This window comes from Canis lupus, chromosome 10 (genome assembly GCF_003254725.2).
Source record: "Canis lupus dingo isolate Sandy chromosome 10, ASM325472v2, whole genome shotgun sequence".
Classification (NCBI taxonomy): Eukaryota; Metazoa; Chordata; class Mammalia; order Carnivora; family Canidae; genus Canis; species Canis lupus.
In genome coordinates, this window is record NC_064252.1 from 27,885,215 (window position 1) to 27,911,793 (window position 26,579).

The 26,579-nt window shown below is 57.8% G+C and overlaps 1 protein-coding gene across 5 annotated transcripts in view; it reads left to right on the forward strand.

Annotated features, from left to right (window-relative positions):
* Window positions 1-13,827: 13,827 nt before the first annotated feature.
* Window positions 13,828-26,579, forward strand: part of ELFN2 (extracellular leucine rich repeat and fibronectin type III domain containing 2) — a 57,008-nt gene continuing 44,256 nt past the window's right edge. For 2 of the 5 annotated variants that reach the window (XM_035696448.2, XM_025460719.3), the window contains exons 1-2: window positions 13,828-14,008; window positions 23,500-23,655. The gene's annotated coding sequence lies outside the window, so the exon portion shown is untranslated. Of the gene's footprint in view, window positions 14,009-14,234; window positions 14,406-23,499; window positions 23,656-26,579 lie in introns of those variants that run through there. The other 3 variants (XM_049115322.1, XM_025460757.3, XM_025460728.3) reach the window with 2 other exon arrangements.

Consider the following 26,579-nt stretch of genomic DNA (forward strand, 5'->3'; position numbering starts at 1 on the left):
AATCGGGATCCTAATTCTCAAGATGGGCTGAGAGCAGGGCTCATGGCCCATCAAATGTAGGGTTCAGCCTCAGAGAGGGAAGGAGGCCGGCCTGCCCCGTCCTTCCACGTGTGTGCCAGAGTCTGAGCTGCCCTGCCCACCAGGGATTTGGGGCAGCTCTACAGGGAGGTTATGTGCCAGCCCGTGTGTGATAATCACCCATTTTCTACATCATTGGCCGCTGATTTTTATTTTAAAGATTTTATTTATTTATTCATGAGACACACAGAGAGAGGCAGAGGGAGAAGCAGGCTCCACACACAGGGAGCCCAATGGGGGACTTGATCCCAGGACCCCAGGATCATGCCCTGAGCCGAAGGCGGATGCTCAACCACTGAGCCACCCAAGCGTCCTTTTTTTTTTTTTTTGCCTTTATTTGTTACCCGCTAACTTTACGGACCACCCCCACTCCCAATAGTGTTATCGGATCAGAGAGAAAATAATTTTGCCAGTAGCTTAAGCTGTTCGCTCAGACTTGTCACTCACCGTGTGGCTGGCTCTGTACCTGTCCTGACAATAGAATAGCTTCCACCTGGCTTTTCTATGAGGCAAGTGCCTTTGAATAATGCCTCTGTTGCTTTTGGTCCCTTCTCTGCCTTTCGTGACGGAAGTCATCAATTTTGCACTGGAAAGCTTTACTTCGTGCTTGTTCTAGAAACACTCCAATGGTTTCCCAGAAGGCTGGCTTGATTGTTTGGTGGGGGAAAAGATGTGCAAACTTCAAAGGCTCCTAGCCACCGCCGGACACCCCGACATGAGAGACCCCACACTGGTCGTGGGTATGACGTGATTTCACTTTCAGTTATTTAGGTTGTACTATTTTTACTTTTCTTCTTCCCTTGTGCAAAATCCTACTGCTCCAAACCAGCACATTTCACAGGCACATCAAGATCCTATTCACAATGGAACTTATGCCTTATTCTGAAATGTGGAATTTTCGTTAATATTTCCATCCCTACTTTAGTGTTTCGACAAGCCATTTTGTATTACCAACCTATTTGCACTGTTTGGGGGCTATAACCCAACAGCAGGTGCGTTTAAGGGCTCACTATGTGCCCAGCGCTATTCTAAGTGCTTTATATATATTGTGACAATTTTAAGACATGCTCCCCAATTTTTGGGACACTTATTTTTTTATTTTTTTTAAGATTTTATTTATTTATTCATGATAGTCACACACAGAGAGAGAGAGAGGCAGAGACACAGGCAGAGGGAGAAGCAGGCTCCATGCAGGGAGCCCGACATGGGACTCGATCCCGGGTCCCCAGGATCGCACCCCAGGCCAAAGGCAGGCGCCAAACCGCTGCGCCACCCAGGGATCCCATTTGGGACACTTTTATTAAGAAGTGGCACTTACATTCCTTCCTCTTTAATCTGTGCCAGAGTTAGTGACTCACTTATCACCAACAGAAAGCAGTACAGGTGATGATTTGTGATTTCCAAGGCCAGGTACCAAAAGGCTGTGTAGCTTCATCCTGGTTCTCCTGGGGCACTCGTTCTGGAAAAAGCCCAGCTCCCCGATTCTGCCGTGATGGAGGTAAGCACTTCAGTCACCAGCTCCAGCAGAGCTGCCAAACGACAGCAGGCAGCAGGTGCCAGCTGTGCAAGCGAGCCATCTTGGACGTGCCGCACAGCTCAGCTGGGCCATCAGATGATGGTGCCCCCAGAATGCATCTGACCTCACCCACACGAGGTGCTCGGCTGAGCCCTTCTAGGAGTCCTGACCCATAAAATGGTGAGCAGAATAAAATGGTTGTGGGGTTTTTCCCCCCACCTCTAGAATTTTTAAAAAAGATTTTATTTATTTATTCATGAGCAACACAGAGAGAGGCAGACACAGGCAGAGGGAGAAGCAGGCTCCCTGTGGGCAGCCTGATGCGGGACTCGATCCTAGGACCCCGAGATCATTCCCTGAGCCAAAGGCAGAGGCTCAACCACTGAGCCACTCAGGTGTCCCCATCCCTAGAATTTTTAAGCCAGAATAGTAACCAAAGACAGAGAACTGATTTGGTCTGGAATTTTTAGCTAAAGAAATTGAACCCCAGAGAGATTTGGCCAGTTGCATACGTTTTCATGGCAGAGGTAAGAGCCGTGTGCAGGCAGGCTGCTTCTAACATTCTGCCTCTTGACAATAAGGGGGTGGGGGAAGAAAAGGAAACAAATGAGTAGTAATGCACAAAATGTAAAAATTGAAAAAAAAATGTAAAAATTGTGCCAGCCAGGCTAACAGCGTCCCGTCGAGGGAAGGTTGCTACCTTTGGAACCCCCATCACTGACTGATGGACTTCGGAAAACATATCACCACTTTTAAGAACCCAGTGATTTCTACAAAAATCTTGATTAATTTTACACTTCAAATTTACAAAGTGCGAGTGAGTGAAAGTCTTCTGACAGTTATTTTCTCCTCTAAAACCTCCACCCTGCCCGGGGATGTCAGGATTTTGAGACCACATGAGGTCCTTCTCCCTGACCCCTCAACTTGTAGTATCTCAGGCATAGGAGCTCAGAAGCTTCCTCACACAAAATATTAAAGCCATAAAATTAAATGACATCAAATTTAACTGTTGGAAGCACATTGGAGTTCATCTCATGCAACCTCCCACCCGGGGCAAGACAGAGGATAAACCACGTGAGAACAAAGCAAGTGCTCGATAGGATGATTCCAGCGGAACCAGTAGGCAGCTTGTGATTAAGGGCCAAGGAACTGCAGAGAAAATATGGTCGTCAGATCCCAAGGTCAGCGTGGTCACTGAGGGCCGGGAACTGGGTCGGCTTCATGGGCATGTGACCTGTGCTGTCACCCTTGCCCTGAAGGACCCCACACTTTCATGTCCTGTATCACTATCTCGAAAGTGGCTTCCAGGCTCCCGGGTCGATCCTAGGACAGGGCCTCACACCCGCAAGGGGAATTTTTGGCCTCCGTCCTCTTGCTGCAAACCTCATAGCAGATTCCACGGTACAGTCTTTCTCACTTTCCCGTCCCCTAGAGCTGGGCTCCTGCCTCGGTTTCCCTGTCTAAAACTCCAAGGAGGGGATCCCTGGGTGGCGCAGCGGTTTAGCGCCTGCCTTTGGCCCAGGGCGCGATCCTGGAGCCTCGGGATCGAATCCCACGTCGGGCTCCCGGTGCATGGAGCCTGCTTCTCCCTCTGCCTGTGTCTCTGCCTCTCTCTCTCTCACTGTGTGCCTATCATAAATAAATAAAAAATTTAAAAAAAATTAAAAAAAAATAAAACTCCAAGGAACTGTGGGAGAATGGGAGTCGGACAGGCCTGGTTCACATTCTACCTCGTCATTTGCTCTAAAGCAAGCAGCTCAGCCTCCACGAGCCTCAGTCTCCATGTCTTTTAAGTGGGAGTAAATCCCCAACTCACTCAAGTGATCAAGGTTGGCATCACCAGTCATGCGGATCCCGTGTACCCCCGGATATACAGTGATGACAAGGCCATCCCAGCTCTATGCTCTCCCCCTTTTCCCATGATCCCTGATGGGAGAAAACATGAAATAAACCCCAAGGGGTCAGGAATGTCGCAGAATCCCTGACTGGTACCCTTCGAATCTGCCAAGGCCATGCAAAGGAAGGGAAAAATGACAACCTGTCATAGAGCAGCAGAGACTCAGGGGATGGGGTGACTGAATGCTAAGTGGTGTTAGGAATAGGGTGCTAGAACAGAAATAGGACATTAGTGAACAATTGGGCAGATCTAAGTGAAATCTAGAGTTTATTGTTATTTTTTTATTATTATTATTTCTTAATTTTGACAAATGTCCTGTGGTTATTATGTAAGATGTTAACCTTACCAGAAGCTGGGTGAAGGGTACACAGGCAAACTCTCCTGGGCTCCCTTTGCCTTTTTTCTCAAAACCTAAAATTATTCCAAAATAAGTTGTTCATGAAAAACGACTGCTTGGGATGCTGGTGGCTCAGCGGTTGGACATCTGCCTTCAACTCAGGGTGTCATCCTGGAGTCCTGGGATCGAGTCCCACATCGGGCTTCTTGCATGGGGCCTGCTTCTCCCTCTGCCTGTGTCTCTGCCTCTCTCTCTGTGTCTCTCATGGATAAATGAATAAAATCTTAAAAAAAAAAAAAAAGAAAAACAATCGCTGTTTATTGCTTTTGTGTGCTCAGTGTTCCTGCTCCATTCTTCTGCTGACCGAGCCCCCCTCCACCCTGGTGACAAGGGTGGGGATACCTGACCCAGGCTGGACCATTAATTTGCCCTCAACATCCTGGCCGCAGTGATTGGTCCAGGAGGGTAAGCAGGTGACCCAGGCTGGGCCTATCAGAGCCCTTCCCTAGAATTGTTCAGCTTGGAACAGGAGGCAAAGCTCTCTTAGTCTCCCTGTGAATCTGGGAGGCTGTCAGCTGGAGCTGTGGGTGCTCCTGGCTTCACTGCAGTGGACACTATGACCCAGAAGAGCTAAGCCACCTAGAGAGGGAGGGGGAGTGAGAGCGAGAGAGTGAGAGTGAGAGAGAGAGAGACAGAGAGACAGCTGATGGCATCAAGGTGGCCTCTTCCTCCCTCCCAGTCTTCCTGAGGCAGGGCCTCCCCAGCTTGTCCTGTTATGGGACCCAGTATATCTTCTCTGGAGTTTAAACCCGTTCAAGCTGGCCCGAGTTGGGTTTCTGTCACTTACAACCCATGAGTCCTGATTAATACCTTCCTCTCAAGTTGTTGTGAGGATATGACGGGTTGTCTCCAACAGGGTATGGGACCCCCTTCCCTCATAAATGGTGAAGGGTATTGGGATCCTCTTCAGGGAGTCTGGGCCCTGCCCCAAACTCCAGCCTATTCTGCTGTGGCCCTGACACGGGCCTCACTGCCCGCCTGGCTCCCACACAGCCCCCTGACTTCACATACCCTCCCACCTCCAGGCCCTGGGGTGTGCAGGGTGGCATGGGGGCTCCTCCTCTCGGTGCTGGGAGCTGAGTGTGCTGCTGACTGGACTCTGGGCACCAGGGAAGAGGAAATTTCCTCTGCGGAAATAGAGGGACAAGCCCACACCGGCCCTGCCAGACCAGACCCAGGTGAAACCAAATGTCGTTGGCCTTGGAATGCTGAGGCATATCCTAGTGCTTGTTCTGAGGATAAAATGATGTGGCTCCAGGGACCTGGTTCCAGGGAACCTAAGCAGGAGGGGGCCGGGGAGCAGGAGATTTGGGAGAAGCCTGAGGGAAACCACGGGTAGAGCAATCAGAAGGGTTTGTGTGCTTGCGCAAGGGCAGCAGTCGCTCTTTTATCTGAGGTCGGGGCTGTGGGCCAGGAAGGGAGGGAGACACCACCAGGAGAGTCCAGGGGATGTACAGAGGGCACGCCGCCACCTTGCCCAGGCACCTGGCCTTGGGCTGGGGAGGACCTTTGTAGGGCCCGCGGAGGGATGGGATGGGGTCCTGGGTTGCCTTTCAGGGGCTCAGCTGCCCCCTGTCATCCTGGCCATGTCACGCTTCTGGGCCCCGTTCCTTCCAGGTGTGCTGCCCGCACGCCCCTGTGCACCTGCCAGGCTGGCAGGGAGCTGGGGCGTCTCTTCCTGCACACACTTCCCATTCGCCCAGAGCCCCCACCCCCGGTGCCCAGGGCAGGACTGAATTTGCTCACCTTCCTGCTCTCCCACACGTCTGCTTTCCTGCTCCGCTTCCTCTTCCTGCTTTCATTTGTTCCCTCAGGCGTGAACCCGATCGTTTTATTCCACAAACGTTTTTGGAGTGCCTACTGCCTGAGAGCTTCTTTTTTCTTTCTTTCTTTTTGAAAAGATTTTATTTATTTATTTGACAGAGAGAGAGAGAGAGAGCACAAGCAGGGGGAGTGGCAGGCAGAGGGAGAGGGAGAAGCAGGCTCCCCATGGAGCAGGGAGCCTAAGCGAGGTTCTCGAGGCTTGATTCCAGGAGCCCAGGATCATGACCTGAGCTGAAGGCAGACACTTAACCGACGGAGCCACCCAGGAGCCCCTGGATGAGAACTTCTGAATGAAGAGAGAGAAGAGGATGGATCTTGCCTTTGCTTGCGTGGGGGAGACGGGGAGGCCAGGGGCTGGGTTTAGGGTACACTTCGGAGGCAGCGTTAACAGGAGTTGTTGATAGATCAGGTTTGTGGGGAGCCCAGGCGGCATCAAGGTGGCATCTGGTTTTGGTCTCAGTAAGCCAATAGCAGCCACATACCCTTCATTCCCCACAGAGCCTTGGGAACACACAGCTACTCTCCCGCCCACAGGGACCTTCTGACACCCAGATTTTAGACTGAGAGAACAGTAAGTATAAAGGCTAGGAATGGGGTTACCAGCCTAAAATACCCCAAGACTCCTGAGGCTACAGCATGGCTTCATCAACAGGACAACCTGGGTGGGTCGTGGCATTGCTCCTTCCTCTCTGTGCTGCCTTGGTCAAATTGCTTAGCACCTCTGAGCCTCACCAGTAAAATGGGATTTTTTTTTTTTTTTAATTTTTATTTATTTATGATAGTCACAGAGAGAGAGAGAGGCGCAGAGACACAGGCAGAGGGAGAAGCAGGCTCCATGCACCGGGAGCCCGACGTGGGATTCGATCCCGGGTCTCCAGGATCACTCCCCGGGCCAAAGACAGGCGCCAAACCGCTGCGCCACCCAGGGATCCCTAAAATGGGATTAATAACACTGAGTACCTCGTGAGGTTGTTGTCATCGTTCACTGAGACTTTAATTCATGGGAAACACTTGGCATTGAGCCTGAAAGAAATAGTAAACGCCCCCATGTCGCGCTATGATTATGATTCTAGGTAGAAGGTGGCCAGGTTGCAGAAAAGCCCAGATGCTAGCGCAAGGAATTGGCGCGTCACCCCATGGAGTCAGAGCCTGGAAGTTTTCGAGCAGAGAAAGAACACAAGGAAACCAGCCAGTCAGCACCTCTCCAGTCCCTGCAGCAATCTGAGCCTCAGAGCCGGCAGCAGGTCAGCGGGGGCGAGCCAGGCCACGAGGCTGGTGACCTCCAGCCTCCTGGGGCCTACGGCTGCCCCAGTTCCAGACCCAGGCGGTAGAAATGACTCTGCCCTCACCCCCAGCATCCCTCCGGGCAGAGCCAGATAGATGGTTTAATAACGCAGGCTGCCTGGCTGACCCTGTGGCCGCTGAGCCAGCTGAGACACATGCCACCCCCTTGCGACAGCTGTGGGGCCCAGGCTTGAGGCGCCAGTGGGGTCCCTGGACAGGAGAATTCTGAGGCCCCATGTAAGGGTGCTTAGATCCCAACGGCAGACACTTTGACAGCGTGGGGCTCCGCAGCCTCTTGCTAGTGGGCAGCAAAGACCAGGTAAATGCAGTGCCTGAGCCCCTCATCCCCTCCCAGCTCTCCCTGGGGGGTGTCTCAGAAATGACCCCTGGCTCCAAAGGCTGGGGAGCCCGTCTGTTCCATGCATGCAGACCCTACCTGTGTTGGAGAAGGCTTCAGTCTCACCCCTGTGCTACCGGCTTGGGCAGCTCATGAGGGCTCTCCAGGGGCACCCTCTCTGTGCCTGGTGAGTGGCTGGGCACCCAGGATACAGATTGGGTCAGACGTGGCTGGATCTGGGAGCTGGGAGCTGCTCATCTTCCAGTGGAGACACCAGGTAGACCCACAGAGGGGCTCTCATTTCCTTCCTGTCTGAGGGTGCCCTCCAGGTCTGCTTTACCAAGACTGGTGGGGAGGCAGGCTGGCCAACCTCGCCACCTAGGGATCTCGGCTCCAAGCTGGGCAGGTAGGGTGCAGTTAGCACCCTTAAGGAGCTTCCCTGGGGGCCCTCCCATAACTAGATCTGTGGGTCAAAGAGTGTCCCCATGGACACTTCAAAATATCCCCCAGAGGGTAGCCTTGCTCTCTGGCCCTCATAGGCACCCTCTCCTGGGGGCCAACACCCAGCCAGCCTCCCGTCTGGCTTCATCAGGAACTTTATACATTCTTCCTGCCCCACTAGCCTTGAGCTGCCCTTGATTCATGGATATGAGGACTCTAGACTCTCAGCATCATCAAATCCCATGGAATTAGGTTCTCCAGCTCCAGTGTCCATACTCTTAATTCTGTTTTCGCCTTTGCTAGTCTGGATGCAGACACAGAACTTTCTGAATTTCCCCCAATATAATTGATTGACCTCAAGCCCATGGGCTCCCAGGATGGCCCCCGGTGATACCTTCCTCCTGGAATTCATATCCTGTGTAGTTCTCTCCCACAGGGAACAGGGCAGACCTATATAACCAGTAGGAAATTGCAAACACTGAGAATGTGTAAGTTTGGAGGATGGGGCATGTAAGACACTGTGGCCTCCTCTTTGTTGGCTCTGGGGGAAGCAGCCGCCATACTGGGAGGACGCGCAAGCAGTCCTGTTGGGAGTTCCACGCGGCACAAACTGAGGCCTCCCCCCACCAGCAGCGCCAACCTGCCAGCCACATGGATGAACCACTGTGGAAGCAGCTTCTCCAGCCCCAGCCCAGCCTTCAGATGAATGCAGCCCCAACCAACAGCCCGACTCACTCTTTGGAGATTTCTCAAGCAAGAATCACCTGCTCCAGGGGGTGTCTGGGTGGCTCAGTAGGTTAAGCATCTGCCTTTGGCTCAGGTCATGATCTCAAGGTCTTGGGATCCAGCCCTGTGTGGGGCTCCCTGCTTAGCAGGAAGTCTACTTCTCCCTCTCCCTCTGCTGCTCCCCCTCTCTTGCTCTGTCAAATAAAGAAATAACACCTTAAAAAAAAAAAAAAGAATCACCCACTCCTAAATTCCTGACCACAGCAACATTGCAATAATAACTGGGTTTTTGTTCTGTTTTGTTTTGGCTGATATAAGCCACTGGGTTTTGAGGTACTGTGTTACACAGCCACAGATGACTAATATGATAAGCATGTAGACTTTCCTAAAGGAAGCAGGGAAGGGAAGGGGTATAGGGAGGATGAAGTGGGGAGGGGGATTATACTGCACACTCCACAGCAAAATGACTTAAGAATCCCTTTGGGAAGTGTGTGTGTTCTCCAAAGTCCATTCTTTTTTTTTTTTTCCAAAGTCCATTCTCTGGGGGCTTCCCTGCATCCCTCCTTCCTCCTGACCAGCCCTAAATCCTCTCATCCTATTAGGCCTGGGAATTTGCCCTGCCTTCAACCTTGCATACTGTGACCTGTTATGGTGCCAGCAAAACAAAACACTCCCATGTAAAGGAACCCCCCTTCCCCAGAAGCTCGGTCTCCATGTCATCATATTCCCTTGGGATGGCTCTGTGGTGGGCAAGGTGCAGAGATCTGGGGGTGGGGAAGCTTCAGGTTTTCCCTTCTGGGGGGTCCTGCATCTCATCACTGGTTCTTGTCTCTTGTGATTGTAGCCTTAATTCCAGCAGCAGAGGCACAGCAGAAAAAGCTGATTTTTGGTTTGGATCCAAAACAGGAATGTGACACCTCATACACACTCTGGTATCTGTATGTTTCACTAAAAGCATCTTAACCTAATCTTCTTAATCAACTCAAAATGCCACGTAGACCAAGTGAAAAACAATTCATCTAAGTACAAAGGGTAGATCTCACGGTTCACTTTAGACAGTGCGGGGAGCTGTTAGCATTCCTGGGTTCGTCTGGAACTTACTGCTCCACTAAGTCCTGCAGAAAGGAAGAGCTTCTGGAAAAATGTCCCTGTAGCCATGTGGCCAGGGCAGTGGGCTCATCTGGGTGTGATCCACGTCTGGTCAACTCAGGGGAAAGGGGTGCTCATGGGTGGGCTCTTAGAGGCAGCTCACCAGCACCACTGGGAGATTCCAGAACTCATGGGATCTGGGATTCAGGACAGGGGTCCAGGCAGCTGGAAATACCTGCCTGTCATCTGGCATGAAGGCTTCTGGGATGGTTCTGCTTCGGTGGTTTTTCCTGTCCACACATCACTCCACCTACAAGGGCTCAACGAGCCCAGCAGGGGCGGGGGTGGGGGTGGGTGGGCAGGCATTCTGATTCGCGTTCCACCAAGACTGCATATGCACGCACACACATACACACACGTAGGTGGGAAGAGAGGCGATTGTAGTGTTGGTGGGAAGGGAGATAGATGCTGGGTGCCCAGAACAAAAGCCCCCTAATGTCCACTTCAGTGACTTATTAATGAGAATAATGGATCAAAAGCGCTCTGCGCAGTGTCTGGTCCTGAGTCAGCCACCATATCCAGTAGCTGCTATGATGGAGGTGATGGGTGAGGAGTAAGTTGGGGGAGGACACATGTGAGGATGAATAATAGTACTGCTGTCATTCAGACCTACACAGAGTGTGGCAGGAACCAGTGGAGGAAGAAGTAACTTGGCCAGCTCAGCTTAGGGGTGCTCAGGGGAGGCTTCACAGAGGAGGTGGCCTTTGAGCAGTACCTGATGAAAGACTGGAAGTGAACAGGTGGAGAGGGAATATGAGAGGAGGAAAGGCATCCGGGCTGAGGGAATAGCGGCGTCAAAAGTACAAATGGTATGGAGATTATAAGATGAGGATTTCATGGCATGTTCTGGAAAGGGCAGGTCTTGGTGTTGCTGGGACCCAGAGCACGTGTGGGGTGATACGAGAAGATGCTGGGGTGGGGGGTAAGTAAAGGCCCCACTGCAAATGGCCTGATCTGGGCAGGTTAAGGAGTTTGAGTTTTATGTCGTGGCAGAGAGGACATACTACTCTTCCCCGTGTCTGCGCCGAAGGCAGACAACACCAGTGGGTCATGACACTTTCTGCAGAGGGAGCACCCAGGCAGCTGCTGCCAATCCCATGGCATTGTCATGAGAAATGGAACACACTGCATTGCTGCATGGGAGCTCTTGGAGGGTGATGATGAGGTGACAGCACAGGTGTCCATGTGAAAGATGGCAAGGCCTGATCTAGGACAGTGACGACGGGGATGGACTTATTGCTGCCCATGTTTGTCTTAACTTTACCTGTCCATCTAGAGAGATTCTAGACAGTCTCCTTATCACCCCTGCTCCCTGGTCCGGCCGGGATGCTCAGGGTGCTGTGTGTGTGTGTGTGTGTGTGTGTGCTCCCTATGGGCCTCTATTTTAGTGAGGGTGCTGCTGTCTTTCTGGACCTGCACTATCCGACATGATAGTCACTAGCCACCTACAGCTGTTTAAATCTAAATTAATAAAACAAAAATTAAAATTCAGCTCCTGCTCGACCACACTAGCCACAATTTTGAGCACTCAACAGCCATATGTGCTTAGTGACTACTGTGCTGGACAGTGCAGATAGAACATTTCCACCACCACATCTCTAGTTCTCTCTCTCTCAAATAAGTAAGTAAATAAATCTTAAAAAAAAAAAAAAAAAAAAGAAAGGAAGGGTGCCTCAGTGGTTCAGTTGGTTGAGCATCCCACTCTTGATTTCGGCTCAGGTCATGATCTCAGGGTCATGGGATTGAGCTACTACGTCGGGCTCCACGCTCAGTTGGGAGTCTGCTTGTCCCTCTCCCTCTGCTCCTCCCTGCACTCCTCCCATTGCACGTGTGCTCTCTCATATAAATAAATAATCTTTAAAAAACTAGAACACTTCCACCATCACAGGAAATTCTATTGGACAGTACTGGTCTAGAGAAAGCCCAGTGAAGTGTCCAGATGGTGTGGGCCATCATGACGGGGGTGGGGTGGGGGGGGTGGGGGGTGGGGGTGGGGTGTGTGTGGCGGGGGTGGCGGGCAGACCAACTATCTCCTATTTAGTGACAGTGACTAAGTTAAGAGTTTGAAAGTCTTTCCAGCCCATGTCGGCCTAGGAAGGGCAGCCTCCAGGAAGAGAGTCTCACTTAGAACATTTTAGAGCTGAAGTCACCCCAGAGCTAAGTCAGCTAGATCTGGGGGTCCCAGGTGGGAAGGCAGTGCTCATGTGGCGAGCACAGCGTGGTGATGAGGACAGGGCTGCTTTGGCTACTCTCATTTCACCAAAGGAAACCAGGCTCAGAGAGGGGTGCGACCTGCCCCTCGGCAGATGGCTGGGAGAGTCACGCAGCGGAACCAGAAGAGGCTGTCTGGCTGCCCGCTGCCCGGTGTTCCTTGAGATCCCGGCTCAGTTTCTGGGGCCGGAGCGCGTTAGGCAGGCCTCATCCCCTAGGAGGGTCTGCACGCTGGAGCCACGGTCACCGGGGTGACCAGGGGAGCTCTGTGCAGTGGGGCACTCCATCCGCCAGAGGGCGCAGGGGCCGCTGTGTCGCCTCCTGAGGTGGACGAGGCGGTGGAGGGGGGAAGGGGGAGATTCTTCTCGCCAGGACTTGTTGGGGGAGGGGAGGACCCGGCTTCACGCCCAGCTCTGTGCGGGGTGGGGGTGGGGGGGACGTCCTGGAAGCCCTTGCCCTCTAGGAGCGCTCAGTTCAGAGGGCAGAGACGGCATAGTGACTCGTAGGATCTGCAGTGAGGGGCCTTGAAGGGTGGGTAGGAGTGCGCTGAGCAGCCTGCAGTGCCGCTGGGGAGGGCAGAGGTGCAACGCTCTGTTGTCTGTCTCCTCCTTGGGGAGATAAAGGTGGCCTGCGTCCCAGCTCTTCTCCGCCCTCCCGATCCCATCCCGGACCTGCTTTCCTGTTCTCAGTTAACAGGAGGGAGGAATTTCTGAACAGACGGTCTTGCCGCTCCAGTGGCACCCGGCTCTGTGGAGTTCCCTGCACACACACACCTGGCTGTTTCACGCCTCTGTGCCTTTGCACAGGCTGTTCCCACAGCCTGATACACCCCTCTCCACCTTCTCCAGCTGACCACCTCCTACTCATCCATCAGAGATTCAGCTCGGGCAGGGGCTCCGGGGAGTCGCTGCCGTTCCTGGCCTGGACGGGACGCTCCTGCCGCCCTCCTGCAGCGCGGACCTCAGGTCTGCTGAGCACCACCTGAGGACGGGCACTGGCGCATGCGCCCCATAGAAGTGATGGAGACACAGAGGACCTGCTCCAGGCGGGGCTTCAGCGTGTGGGTTCGCGGGTCCTGGGAGCCGAGAGAAGGCGCCTGTTTCTTCGGGTCTGACGGGCACAAGCCGAATCTCCCCACGAGGTGCTCGTGTGCCCAGGTGCCGGCGTACAGGGCCCGATGCCAGACCTTTCTGCATCTCCTACCTCCTCCCCCTAGCTTCTCCCCTTTCGCGGGTGGCCCAGGTGTGTGGGGGCATCGGCCGGGGAGGGGCCAGGGCCTAAGAAGTCTGCAGGGGTCGGCGGTGAAGGGCAGGGAGCCGCAGCCCCGAACCCCCGCGCAAGGGTAGAGATCTGAAGTCTAAGGCGGTCTCTGCGTGACCTTGGGCGAGTCATTCCCCTCGGGAGCCTCAGCTGGCTCGCCCGTCAAGTGGGAACGCAGCGGCCGCACTTGGCGGGTTGCCCGCGGTGGAGCGCGGAGCTCGGCGGGGCGCCGGGACGAGGTGAGGAGGGGTCCAGCCGCCCAGGGGGAGTCGGGGGGCCGCGGGCGTCCCCGGGCGGGCGCTGGGGGGCGCTGCGCGCCGGGCGGCTCGCCCCGCGGCAAGTTTGCCTCCAGCTGTTGAATGCGCCCGCGACGGCGACGGCGACGGCGACGGCGGCGGCGGGACCCGGAGCCCGCGGGGTGAGCGGGGCGGGGGGCCGGGCGGGGCCGGGGCTCGGCGCTCCCCGCGGCCGCCGCCGCCGCCTCCCCGGGCGCTGCAGCTGCGGCGTTGGAGCCGGGCGGGCCCCCGCCCCGCGGCCGCGTGTCTGCGTGCGCGCGTGTCTGTGGAAGGATCGGGCCGGGGGAGGGGGCGGGCGGGGTCTCGCTGCGGACGCGCCTGCGGACGGACGGACGGACAGACCGCGGGCCGCGGCCCCTGACGCACGCTGCGCTCCCACCCCGGCGGCGGCGGCCCGGGCCGGGCGGGGGCGGGGGCGTCTGCGCGCACACGCGGGCTCGCAGACACACACACACGCACACGCGGGCCACGCCGCGCACACCCGCACCCGCGCCCGCGCTCACACTCACTCACACTCACACTCGCGCGCAGGCCCCGCAGCCGCCGCCGCCTCCGGAAGCGGCGCTCGGCCCGGATCCCGGCCGGGCTGGAGGTGAGTGAGTCCGGCCGCGGCGGAGGGAGTGAGCGCTGGGGCCGAGGGGCACCCCGTCCGCCGGTGGGGGTGGGCCTGCGGGGGCCACAGCCGGGGGCGGCGGAGGATGAGGCCGGGAAAGCCGCCCGCAGGGGCTCCCGGTCCGGGGACCACCGCGAGCCCCCCGGGACCCCGTGCGCGGGAGGGTGCCGGGGGCGGTGGGCGGAGGCGGGCGGGAGGACGCGGAGGACGGCCGGTGAGGTGAGCATTCTCGGGGGGTGGTGCAGAGGCTCGAGGGTGGACGGCTGTTCCGGGCAGAGCCACGGCGCACCTCTCAGCCCCCATCCTTGCGAATCGGGGCCCTCGTCCCCCTCTCTCACGGGGGGCTGCCGGCCGGAGGAATTCATCTTCGTAGCCGGTGAGGGGGGTTTGATCGCCGCTGCTCCAGGGGGGAGGGGGCAGGGTGGGGCTTTACCCCCTTTACCCGCAGGAGGGCGATGGGTTTGGTAAGGGCCAGATCCGGGGAGTGGGGTCCCCTGGCTGGGTGGGGACCCCGCAAAGGCTTTGCCCCCTTCTCCGTGGTGCTGGTGCGGGGCAAGCGGGGAGGCAGCCCTGGGAAGCGGCGGAGACCGGCATAGACTGCAGCTCTGGCAGGGCCAGGGCCACTGCCGGGCTGCGTGTGTGTGTGTGTGTGTGTGTGTGTGTGTGTGTGTGTGTTTGCATGTGTGGACTCCAGCAACTGGCAAAAGCTGGGGGACAGGGGGGTGGGCGTGTTAGCTGGTGGGGCGCTATGTGCACGTGGGGAGGGATGTGTGTGCCCTGTGTGTGCACACAGGGCTGTGTGCAGGGTGGACACACACACACACACACACACACAGTCTGTGGCCCAGCAGGATTTCCTTGGAATGTCTGGAGGGGACAGAGCTGGTTACGTGTGTATGTGTGTGCACTCGGGAGGCGTGCGTCCAGGACAGAAGCAGCCACGGAGTGTCAGGCATGCCCAAGGAGAGAGATCAGAAGGGGATGGTGGCGCTGGCCCTCGGCTTAGCCTCGGAGGAACATCAGGCTTAGTACTTGAGGGCACTTTCTGTAGCACTGCGCCCCTTCCCTCTGAACTCTTCCTACCCCAGTGGCTGCCTCTGGGGGACACTGCCTGGGTCCCCTTGCCGAGACACAGGTGTTGGGCTGGACTGTGTGTGCGCGCGTCCGGTCTGCGGCTGTTGCCGTCATCAGGCCAGGCTGTCGGAGGAGGAGAGAGGCTGGGGTGGGGGGGGGGGGGTGGGGGGAGGAGGGGGTGCTGGCAACACCTGGAGGAATGTGGTAGAAGGCGCCAGCCCCGACTGCCTGATTTAGTGATTTAGTCATTGAGGGACATTTTCATACAGGGAGCTGCATCGTGGGGGTGGGGCTGGGGCTGGGAGGATTTGCCTGTGTACATGTGTGTCCATGGCTCACACACCTGTTCCCGTGGTCTGTCGGGCACCTGTGGGACGTGTTGTGTCTAGGCCATCAGCAGGGCACATGGGCCTGCTCATGTGTGTAAACGTGTGTCCTATGGGGAACGCACACACATGTGCATGCACGCGCAGGCCTTGCCTGTAAACGCCTGTCCGGAGTGAGCTGTGCCCCTGGAGCTGTGTACGTGGGTGGGGACTTCTGGGCCATCTGCTGCTGGGCAGCATGAAAGAGGAGTAATTGCAGGGGAGGGGGTCTCAGGGAGAAGTGTGCGTAACATCAGCATCGGCCTGTGGGTGTGACGTCAGTGAGAACCTCTGGGTGTGACATCAGCTCCAGGCTGCCAGTGACGTCACTAGGACGGCAGTGATAAGGGGTCACCCCCAGCAGCCGGAGGGTGTGATGTCAGTGTGTGTGTGTGGGGGGGTGCGGCCGAGTCTGGTTATGTCCCCTATGTGTGAGCGGTGAGAGGGGGAGGAGGATGGAGCCTCTGAGTGAGGGGTCCCTCTCCAGATGCCCCAAGTGGATGTGGAGCCCCTTTCCTGCAGGCATCCTGCCCTAATAGGGCATCTTCTCTGCCCTCCACATTTCATATGGGGTGCCTTTCCTCCTCCCCCTGGCAGTCCCTATTCACCAGTTCCAGCTAGGTCATAAAGATACGTGTTAGCCAGTGAGAGTGTGTGTGTAAATGTGTGTGACAGCACAGCCAGGGAGACAGGGCCTCGAGAGTTCCAGTCCTATGTTGTACTCTGTGTTTTGTGACTTTGGCATTCTTGTCGCCTCTCTGGGTCTCAGTTTGTCATCTGAACCTGGGGCAGGGGTGGTTGGAAAGGTGAGGGGTGTCCCAGGAGACAAAGGGCCTTTGGGGTGCTGGGTGCCTGGCCCACAGTGGGGGCTCAGTCCACCACGGCCCCCGGCCTCCCGTCCCCCAGCTCAGAGTCCAACTTTGTAAAGAACTTCTCTTTCCCTCCTCGGATCCCCAGAGCTGTCCTGTGGGGCTGGCAGGCAGGCTGCCATCACGTGGACACTTGACAGATGAGCAAACTGAGGTCTGAAGGGTAAAGTAAGCTGTCTGTTGATTCATTCCTTAGTGAGAACTTGCCCCCATCTGCCTTCTCCAGCTTGGCGGGTGCGGGGAGACACTCTGGATTGGCAGGTCCCTTCCTGCAGGGCACTTTCATTTTTTTTTTTTAATGGAAGGACAGAGAGCTCTGTGCAGTGGGGGTGGGGAGTGCCCAAGGCTCAGGGGTCACTGGTGACTGCAGAGGCTGCCCAGACTCCCAGTCCAGTCTGGTTCATTCTCCCACTCGACAAGGTTCAGGGACAGGCAGGGTGATAGAAATGGGTGCTTCTGGCTGCTGAGCCTTCTCCAGTGCACTGTATGCCCGCTCCCCGGTGTGGCTTCCTCATCCTCTGAAGCCTGCGGGATGTCTGCTTGGGAAGCAGAACCAGTTCAGTGACACCTCCACCACCGAGCAGCGAGCAGCAGTGTGTGACACGGGGGTCAGCCGCTCTCTCCTCTGTCTGTGAGGTGGCAGCGGCTGCTGTCTTGCAGGCTCAGTGAGCCAGTGTGAAAGTGTGGCATCCACGCGCAGGGCTGGGAGGTACCCATCGCGGTTACCCTCACCCAGTCCAGCTTCAGTGCCCCTGGGTCCAGGTCTGTGCCCCCCACCCCACCCCCAAGTCTGCAGTGACACCCTGGGCCATGCAGAGCAGAAAGCCAGGAGGCAGGATTGCCTGGAAGCCGAGCCTCCCTAACCAGTAGTCCAGAAGGTTAACTCAATCCTCTGCCTCCCGCTGCTCAGTCCAGTCCCCTATTAAATTCACCTTCTTGTGGCTCAATTAGCCCCTGGGGCAGAGTCACTGCCATTATTACCTATTACCGGGAGGCCCCTAGTCCTGGTGGGGTGGGGGGGGTGACTGGGGGTTGGAATAATAGAGCCCCTCCCCCTCTGCTCTGCAAACAGTCCCCAGGGAGGCCCCAGAGAGGCTCTGAGGGCTAGGGAGCCACCTGGGCAAGCCGAGGCTGCATGGTGCTGCTGGCAGCAATAATTACAGTGACAATAATAATCATGATATTAGCTAATATTCATTGAGCCTGAGAGCCAGGCCCGGGATGAAGCTCTTTGTAAGTGTTTAATCCCGCAGAACCTTCTGCAGCACAGCTATTCTTACTCCCCATTTCCCACACAAGAAACAGAGAGGTTACAGACCAGCTTAGGGCCACACAGCAGTGGAGCCAGGACTGGAAGTCCCATATCAGCACCGTGAATCAATGAACTCCTTTGCCAGGGGACCTTTCCATCTCGGGGTGTTCCTCACTGAGGGACCCCTCTGGGCCTTGCCTTGCTCATCTATCAGCAGGAGAAGCAGTGGGTGTGGCAGTGGCTGCAGGGACAGAGAGGCGGGGAGCCTCAGGCCTGTCCCACGCTCCTCTGTGCCCCTCCCCCACCAGGTGACCTGTGACATCCCTGTTGACAGCAGCACACTCTCTTGTGCATCCCTGTGGCACCGAGCACAGCACTGGCACACAGTGGGTCCTCTGTAGGGGCGTCCCCTGGGTGATGAAAGGGATGCTGCTCCCAGATCAGTATCTTCCCCGGGCTTCAAGGCTGTCACTGTCTCAGCTGTGGTCCCTCCTGGGCCACTCGGCCATATCCTCCCCCGTCTCACTCTCGGAAAGAGTAGGGCCCCAGGGTCCAAATTCTGCCTCTTTTTAACTGTGTGTGTCTTGGGAGAGTAAGTTTTCTTCCAGAAGCCCTGCTTCCTCAATATAGAGTAGGGATAATGATGCCGGGTTCCTAACTTTTCCAGTGTGGTTACATAAGAGAATGTCAAGTGTGGAGCATTGTGTCTGGCACATAGTAGGTGTCAATTAGATGAGTTCCCTCCCCCTTCCCATCTGTCTCCCTTATTCATGCCTGGTTCTCTGGAGTGGGTCCTGGGCTGTGTGTGTGTATGTGTGTGTATGTAGGTATCCCTCCCTCTGCTTCCAGCTTCTGTGTTCACCCCCTAAAATACATAGAAACTGTTTCCAGAGCCAGGCTGGGGGCCCCACAGATGTGTGAGAAGGGGCTGGGAGCTTCCCCAGCTGGAACGTGCAGAGGGGCTGGGAGGGGGCAGGGCATGTGTGTCTGTGTGCACCTGTGCGTGTATGTGATTGTATAGGTGTGCGAGTGTGTGTGTGTGTGTGTGTGTGTGTGAGACTCTGTGTGTGTACCTGCACATCCGGTCTCCACCTCTCCCTGGGGAAGGTGTGGAGCAGTTCTGAAGGGCTGCCTGACCCGTCTGCTCTGGGCCCAGTCCCCAGACTCGGGCCTGACTCAGTTTCCCTCCTTGGCCCATCTTTGTCCTCCTTGAAATTCTCCGTGGATGGTGGAGAGACCCAGGCGGTAGGGTTGGCAGCCCCCCTGCCTTGGTTCTTGTGCTTCTCATTACCTGGGAGGAGGGGGTTCATGGTTCTGCTTGTTTAGCATTTCCTGTCTGTCTCCTACGAGTACGGCAGCTCCACACAGGCATGGACCGGTAGGCCCTCAAAATTTACTTGCAGAAGTTCTTCTTATTTACATGCTATTGAGGATGGACTGACTGGTGCATTTCACATTCAGTACACACACACACACACACACACACATGCGTGTGCACAAGCATATCTCATCCAGGGATAAAACCACTGGGTCTGGGGCTCAGGCAGGAACTTGCAGAGAGGAGTTCCTGCCTTGGAAGAGAGATGGGACACGTGGAACATCTGCCAAGTGCCCTGCGTGAGGCCTGCACACAGTAGGGCTTGGGTGACAAGGGGTTCTTGGTTGTCTGTGACCCCACCTCGAGGGGGCTGGCCCTGCAGGTTGCGGGTCAGGTGCTGAGCCAGCCTGGTAAGCTGGGCAGGAGAGGCTGGGGACCACTTCTGCTCAGGGCTCGGCAGGATTCCTGTGACAGTACACCTGCTGTGAGCCAGGCATGGGACACAACACTGTCCATTATCTTGTTTAATTTTGGCTGGAGGACAGTGACAGAGGTCCAGCCAGACTCTGGGTGGGGGCAGGCCAGGTGAGAGACCACCATGTGAGCCAAGGTCTGGAGGTCGGAAAGCCCGGAGTGGATTTTGGGAAAATGAGTCTGGCGTGTAGTTGAGGGACCAGTCACATAGGACGTAAACTTTGGGCCAAGAAAGTGAGTGTTGGCCTTTCTGTCAGGGGGCAGGCGAGGGGGTGGGCACCAGAGTCTCTGTGTGTTTGTTAAAAATGCAGATTCTTGGGCCTCAGCTGATGAGGTTTTAATTCAGTAAGGTTGACGTGTGCCCCGGGAACCTGCATTTTCAATGCATTTCCAGAATATTAATTCACCCACGTTTGCTGGTTGGAGGGCAGCCGAGGGGGCTGCATCTTCTGGATCTTCCCACACAGGTGAGGAGGCAGCAAACCACCTGCATTTTTCAGAGGAGCCTGGGCTCACAGAAGTGCGGTCCCTTGTCTGCGGCGAGGCCAGGCCCCTACTGACTAGTCGTCTCCACGGTCACTGACTGCAGTTCTAAGCTTGCTCAGTGGCCCTCTTTATTTTTATTTTTTAAAGATTTTATTTATTTATTTATTCATGAGAGACACAGAGAGAGAGAGAGGCAGAGGGAGAAGCAGGCTCTACACAGGGAGCCCGATGCGGGACTCCATCCTGAGCCCAAGGCAGACGCTCAACCACTGAGCCATCCAGGCGCCCCTAGTGGCCCTCTTTAAAGCCCCAGAACGACCCTCTGCATCATTCCTGTTGTATAGACAGACGAGGGAGCGAGAAGAGTTGGTGGGCACAGGTTCAAGGCTGCACAGCTGGTAAAGACCTGAAGTGCGGTGGGGATGAAGCGACACAGGAGAGGGCCTGCCTGGCATCTTGGACAGACCGTGCCCTCCCTCTCTCTTCCTTTGGTGCCAGAGCGCAGGTGGAGGTGAGGCTGGAGTTGTGCATGTGAGCAGAGGCCAGAGGCTGCCAGGCGGTGGAGGTGGGAGCAGAGAAGCCAGAGGAGGACGGAGAGCCTGGAAGGCCTCCTGGAGGCGGCAGTGCAGAGTTGCTTAGCTGGGGCCTGAGAGCTGTCATCCTGTGGGTGCTCTGGCCCAGGCGGGTCTGGGGGTGTGTCCATCCCTAGTGCCAGTCCGAGGCCCGTCCCGGACGGCCCCAGGGTGCACCTGCACAGCCCTCGCAGGGCACATGCATGATGGCGGGGTGGGCGGGGGTGCACACGGAGCCCCAGTACCCCCCTCCCGCCAGCTCGGTGGCCTGCTGCCCGCCAGTTTCTGCCTTACTTCCCTGTGCTTGGAATTTGCAACCGCATCCCTTGCCGCTCTCAGCCAATTTCACGGCCTCTGGGCTCAGCTCGGTGCACAGATCGTAAACCCGAGGTGCAGGGCAGGGGCTGGCAGACGGCAGGCCGCGGGGCGTGCCTGGGAAGGGGGTGGAGGGGCGACCCGAAGGGCCTGCGACTTGTTGGTGAGGGTGTGTGTGTGTCAGGTGGGTGTGGATGGGCCGGGGGCTCCCCTGAGAACTGCCCTGGGAGAGTGGCCCTGCGCCTGTGGGGGGGTGGGGGGCCCTGCATCTGCAGGGGGTGGGGGGTGGGTTAGGGAGTGGTTCCTGGTGTGTGGGGGCACAGTGTGTGGGGCTGTGTCGGGGCCCCTGTGTCTGTGGGCATGTTTGTCTGGGTGTGTATGGTGAAGCCTGTATGTGTTGGGGGCCGTCCAGGGTGAGTGGGCTCCAGCGCATTTCCATGGGTGTGTGGACGGGTGTCTGTGCAGTGGCCCTGGGCGTGTGAGTCTGTGTGTCCAGGGGGTGCCCCTGTGTCGGGGTTCTGTGGGCAGCTGTGTACAGTGCATCTGCGTCCATGTGCACACGTATGTCGGAGGGAATGTGAAATTCTGGTGTGTTGTTTGCTGCCTGGGGTCCTGTGGGTGCTGGTGTGTGTGTGAGGGTATAGTGTGGGGGGGGGCTCAGGGTCAAGTGTGGGGGGAGGTACCCCTGGGGACCTGGGCCCCGGAGCGCTCTCCAGGAGCCAGCTGGTCGGTCCTCGTTCTGTGCCTGTGAGCGGGGCCCGCGTGTGCTGTTCTGAGGCGGCCAGCTGCCAGCTACGTGTGTTTATGAATGGCGGTGTGGAGGGGGCCAAGGTGTGAGCCCCTGCCTGTGCAGCAGGGCTGGGATTGCCATCTGGGCTGGTGGGGGGTGGGGGCCACACAGAGGAGGGGCCTCTGGGGGAAGAGGATGAGCGTCTGCATGTGCACGTGTGCGCCCAGATGGAGGAAGGTTGGGTGGAGGCACGTCTGTCTGGAAGTCTGTGTGTCTGTTCAGGTGGAAGTCAGGCAGGTAGTTACCCTTAGGGCGTGTGAGTCTACGCGGCAGCCCTGCAGCTGGCAGGACGCAGGCTGTGGGCACGCTGGGGGGCGGGGTGCGGGCCGGAGCGTCAGTGAGAGAGGATAGGCTGGGACGGGTGCTCATTCCCTGTCGCTGTAGGATTAGGTGGGGTCCGCGTTGGGGTGGCCATTGGGAGGTGGTGTGGTTGCCGTGTGAGGAGGGAGGGGCTGTGTACGTGAGCACCTGGCGACAGGCTGTGGGAGGGTGTGGGGGCCACCCCACCTGGGTCTGCTGAGTGGGGTGTCTGGCTGGACTTGGGAAGAACCTCCAGGCTCCGGGGCCCTGCAGGGTGCTAGGACCATGGGCTAGGCTGGGTGGGGTGGTAGGAATGGGGTCCCTTCAGCTCCCAGAGAATCTCCCTATCCGTGGGCTGCCCCTCCTCCGGGAACCTGGAGGCCTTGAAAGAAGTCCTGTGGCCCCTTCCCTCCCCTCACTCCCGAACCCTGTGGGGGAGGATGGGGACCCAGACTTCTATCTCTTCTCCATCATCTTTCTGTAGCCAGCCTCCCTCTTCCCCTCCCGCCAGCCTCCATCTCCCCCATCTCCCAGCCTCCCTCCCCACCCAGCCTCCATATCCCTCATCTCCCAGCCTTCCTCTCCCCTATCTCCCTGCCGCCATCTCCCAGCCTCCATCCCCCCAGCCTCCATCTCCCCATCTCCCAGACTCCACCCCCCCAGCCTCCTCTTCTCCATCTTCCAACCTCATTTCCCCCATCTCCCAGACTCCATCCCCCTAGCCTCCATCTCCCTATCTCCAGGTCTCCATCCCCCCATCTCCCAGCCTCCATCTCCCTGCCTCCCGCTCCCCATCTTTCTGCCTCCATCTCCTTGCCTCCCTACCTCTATCTCCCAGCCTCCCTCTCCCCCATCTCCCTACCTCCATCTCTCCACCTCCATCTTCTCTATCTCCCAGCCTCCATCTCTTCACCTCCATCTCCCAGCCTCAATCTCCCCCACCTTCCTGCCTCCATCTCCTCTGTCTCCCAGCCTCCACCTCTCCTGTCTACCAGCCTCCACCTCCCCTGTCTCCCAGCCTCCACCTCCCCCGTCTCCAAGCCTCCACCTCCCCTGTCTCCCAGCCTCCATCTCTCCACCTCCCAGCCTCCACCTCCCCTGTCTCCCAGCCTCCATCTGCCCTGTCTCCCAGCCTCCATCTCTCCACTTCCCAGCCTCCACCTCCCCCGTCTCCCAGCCTCCACCTCCCCCGTCTCCCAGCCTCCACCTCCCTCTTCTCCCAGCCTCCATCTCTCCACCTCCCAGCCTCCACCTCCCCTGTCTCCCAGCCTCCACCCCCCCCCCCCCCCCCGTCTCCAAGCCGCCATCTCCCCTGTTTCCCAGCCTCCACCTCCCCTGTCTCCCAGCCTCCACCTCCCCTGTCTCCCAGCCTCCATCTCTCCACCTCCCTGCCTCCATCTGCCCCATCTCTCTCCATCTCTGCCTCCATCTCCCTCCATCCCTCCCCTCTCTCTGCCTCCTCCCTCTCTCTCACACTGATATTCATTTGTGGTATATTCGGTTGCCATGGGAAACCTAAGAAAGAAGTGAGTGTACCCTTCAAGACTTCAGCATTCTCCCTCCTCCCTCCCTCCTGCTGCCCCCTCCCCCTCCTTCTCTCCTCCTCTCCTCTCCCTCCCTCCCTCCCCTCTCTCCCCCTCGCTTCCTCCTCGCAGAAGGAGAAGACCTGGGTGAGAAGCTGCTGCCGCCTGAGCCAGACTGGGACCGAGACCCCGTTGCTCCTGCTGCCGCTGCCAGCGCAGGGCCTCCCTGAGACCAGGCCAGGGATAGACCTCGTGGGCCGGAGGGGCCCCCTTAGCCTGCAGACATCGGTAAGGACAGGGTCCTTCTGACCGTGCTCGACTGTGTGGCTGTGTGAGCCCGGCTCACATGACCTGGCCTGGGACCTGTGCTGGAGCGCGGCCTGCCCGGATCCCCTGGGTCCCTTCCTGCCCTGCCCTGCCCGCCCCCGGCTGTGGGCGCCCACCGGCTCCTCCCGGGCATCCCTTCCCCGGGCTGTGAGGCAGCTGGCAGGGCGGCGGGCCTTTCCGGGGGCTGGGACAGGCCCCCCGTGGTGGGTGGGAGGAGGCCCAATCCTGCCCTAAGCCTGCCTGCGCCCCAGCAGGGCTGGGGCACCTGCGCACGGGCTGGGGCAGGGGTCGGCTTCCAGGTGGTCTCCTTTCCTCCCTCGGGCGGCGGGCGGCGGGGGGGGTTTCGGGTGTCGGGGGCCAGCCTGAGGGGCTGGGAGCACAGACAGGCAGGTCAGAATCGATACCGGGTCTGATCCAGCGTCTGGAATTTCTTGGGGGAGCCGTCAGGCAGCTGGAGGCCTCGGGCTTGCAGGCGGGCGGGCGGGAGCGGCTCCGTCTAGGCTGGGGCTGGTGGCTGCCCCGGAGAGGAGAGGCTGTCACTGTCACCGCGGCTGTGTTGGTGGTGGCCACGTGGAGGGAGCTGTGGTCCGGGCGGGTGCTGAGTGACGGTGGTTGCCTTGGCGAGGGAGCCGCCTCTGTGGCATTGTGGTCTCCATGGAGAGAGGAGGAGACGAGGGAGGAGGCTGGCTGTCTGGGCCTGGGTGTTGGTGGTTGCTAAGGAGAGGGAGATGCCGTCTCCAGGGCGCGGTGGTCCCCACGTGGAGGGGCTGTGGCTGCCGAGCTGTTGACGGCCCGGGGAAGGGCTGGTGGTGGGTGCCCTAGGGGGGCCGCGCAGGGAGAGAGTTGGGGGTGGGCTGGTGGGGGTGAGGCAGGGAGGGGAGGGGCTGCGGCATGGACTTGGGGTGGACTTGGGGTTGCTGGCCAGGGGGTTAAGTGGGGTCCCTGGGGAGCAAGGCATGCTGGGTGGGGCTGAGCTGTGCCTGTCCCTTCCATGCTCATCTTGTCTGTCCCTGGGGCCAGACTGGGGACCCTGCTACTGTACAGGGCCCTCCCAAGACCCCGTCTTGCCTCTTCTTCCCTCCCACTTCCGCACCAGGCTCCCCAGCTCTGCCTCCTGGAGCCTGGAGCCTCCTCGGGGCCTTTGAGTCTACAAGTCCCCCATCTGGATGCTTGTTCTCTCCTTGGCCCCAAGTGACTTCGTCCCCTGCCCTCAGGCTTGCTGTGCCCCGGGATACCCGGCTTTGACACCTGCCTTTGAGACAGGGGAGGTACCTTGCCCACAGTCACACAGCAGGCATGCACTGGGGCTGGGATTGGACCCCTGGGCCCCTGCCTCCCCAGATGTCTAGCTCCCCGGTCCTGACTCCTCCCCGGGGAGCCTGCCCCTCTGTGACCACCCACTGAGAGTTCTCTCTGTCTTCCCTCGGGGCCCTAGGTACTTTGCCTAAGCAAACAGTTCACTTAAATAATTCCAGTAGGAAGCAGCATGGAACAGCAGAGTCCTGGGTTTGAATCCTGACTCCGGTGCTTACAGCTGTTTCGGTCCTGTGCCTCAGTTTCCCAGGCTGTAAAATGCAGGTGATGCACATGCATCGGGGGGCTTGCTGGCACTCGGGATAATGTGTGTGATGGTCCCGGTGTGGCTCCTGGCACGTAGTAGACTCTCCATAGGTGTCAGCCACCACCACCATCATAATTACTTTGAAAAATGATTTTTTGACTTGCCTGGGGGAGGACAGAGGTGACTTCTCACTGGTGATCTGCCTTGCTGCTTCCTTCCTGTTGACCCTTGAGCCCCAGAGGAAGTGACCCGATGGTAGGAAGCAAGGCTGGAGAGAAGGGCCTCCTTGGGTGCTGAGCACCTTGGGTGCTGAGCCAGTATAGAACCAGATGTGCAGTTGGACACACAGCATGCAGCACCTTGGGAGCTGAGCCAGTATAGAACCAGGTGTGCAGTTGGACACTCCCTGGCTGCTTGCTCCAGGGGCCTGCAGGAGCACCTCACTCGGGGGGCTCCTGGCTTCCTTCGCAGGGTCTGAGCATCCTGAGCCTGCTCGACTGACCCCGGCCTGGGTGCAATGTGCCTGGTGAGTGGCTGGTGGTGTCCTGGGACAGTTGGACTCAGGGCCAGCCCTTCCCACTGCCAGGGGACAGGCCAGATGATGGAAGGAAAAGAATGCCCAAAGGGGGACTTTGAGGATATTTGATTTGGAGGGTGAGTGGCAGCACGACTCTTTTTCTGAGTTCAGACCTGAGTTCAGAGCCTCTGCTGCTCTCCAGGTAGGTGGCCCCGGGCCAGGTTCTTCTCTTTCAGGGCCTCAGTTTTTGTATTTGTACGATGGATGTGATGAGACTCCACTTGACTCTGCCCATGTGAGCACAGAGTCTGCTGCCTGGGAGGGGCTTCCTGGAGCAGCAGCTGCTCTTTTGAACCCATGAGCCCTTCCCTACCTTGCCAGTGACCTGCAGGAAGCTGGGTGGGGTAGGGGTGGGTGGGTGGAGGGGGCTGTCCTGTGTGGCCCCAGATGGCAGAAGGGGGCCAACAAGGCCCAGATCTCTGTTCATCTCAAGAGACTTTCTGACAGTCAGCATGGTCTCGGGGTAACCCGGGAGAGAGGGAGTGAGTGTGTGAGTGCTCTGGGACCCGTGAGGCCCCAGGAGGCCGTCAGGACATAGGGTTTGGGATTATGAGACCCTGGTTCCCATCTTCATGTTACCGTTTATGGGCTGTGGGGTCTGGGGAGCCTCAGCTTCCCCACCTGCAAAATGGGAGGAATAAAAATGAATTGGGGGTGAGTGGAGCAGACAGGCTTCCCTGGAATCTGCACAGCATCCCATTTTCCAGAGGGGGAAGGCAGGGCGCAAGGCGCTAGCGCGTTTATAGC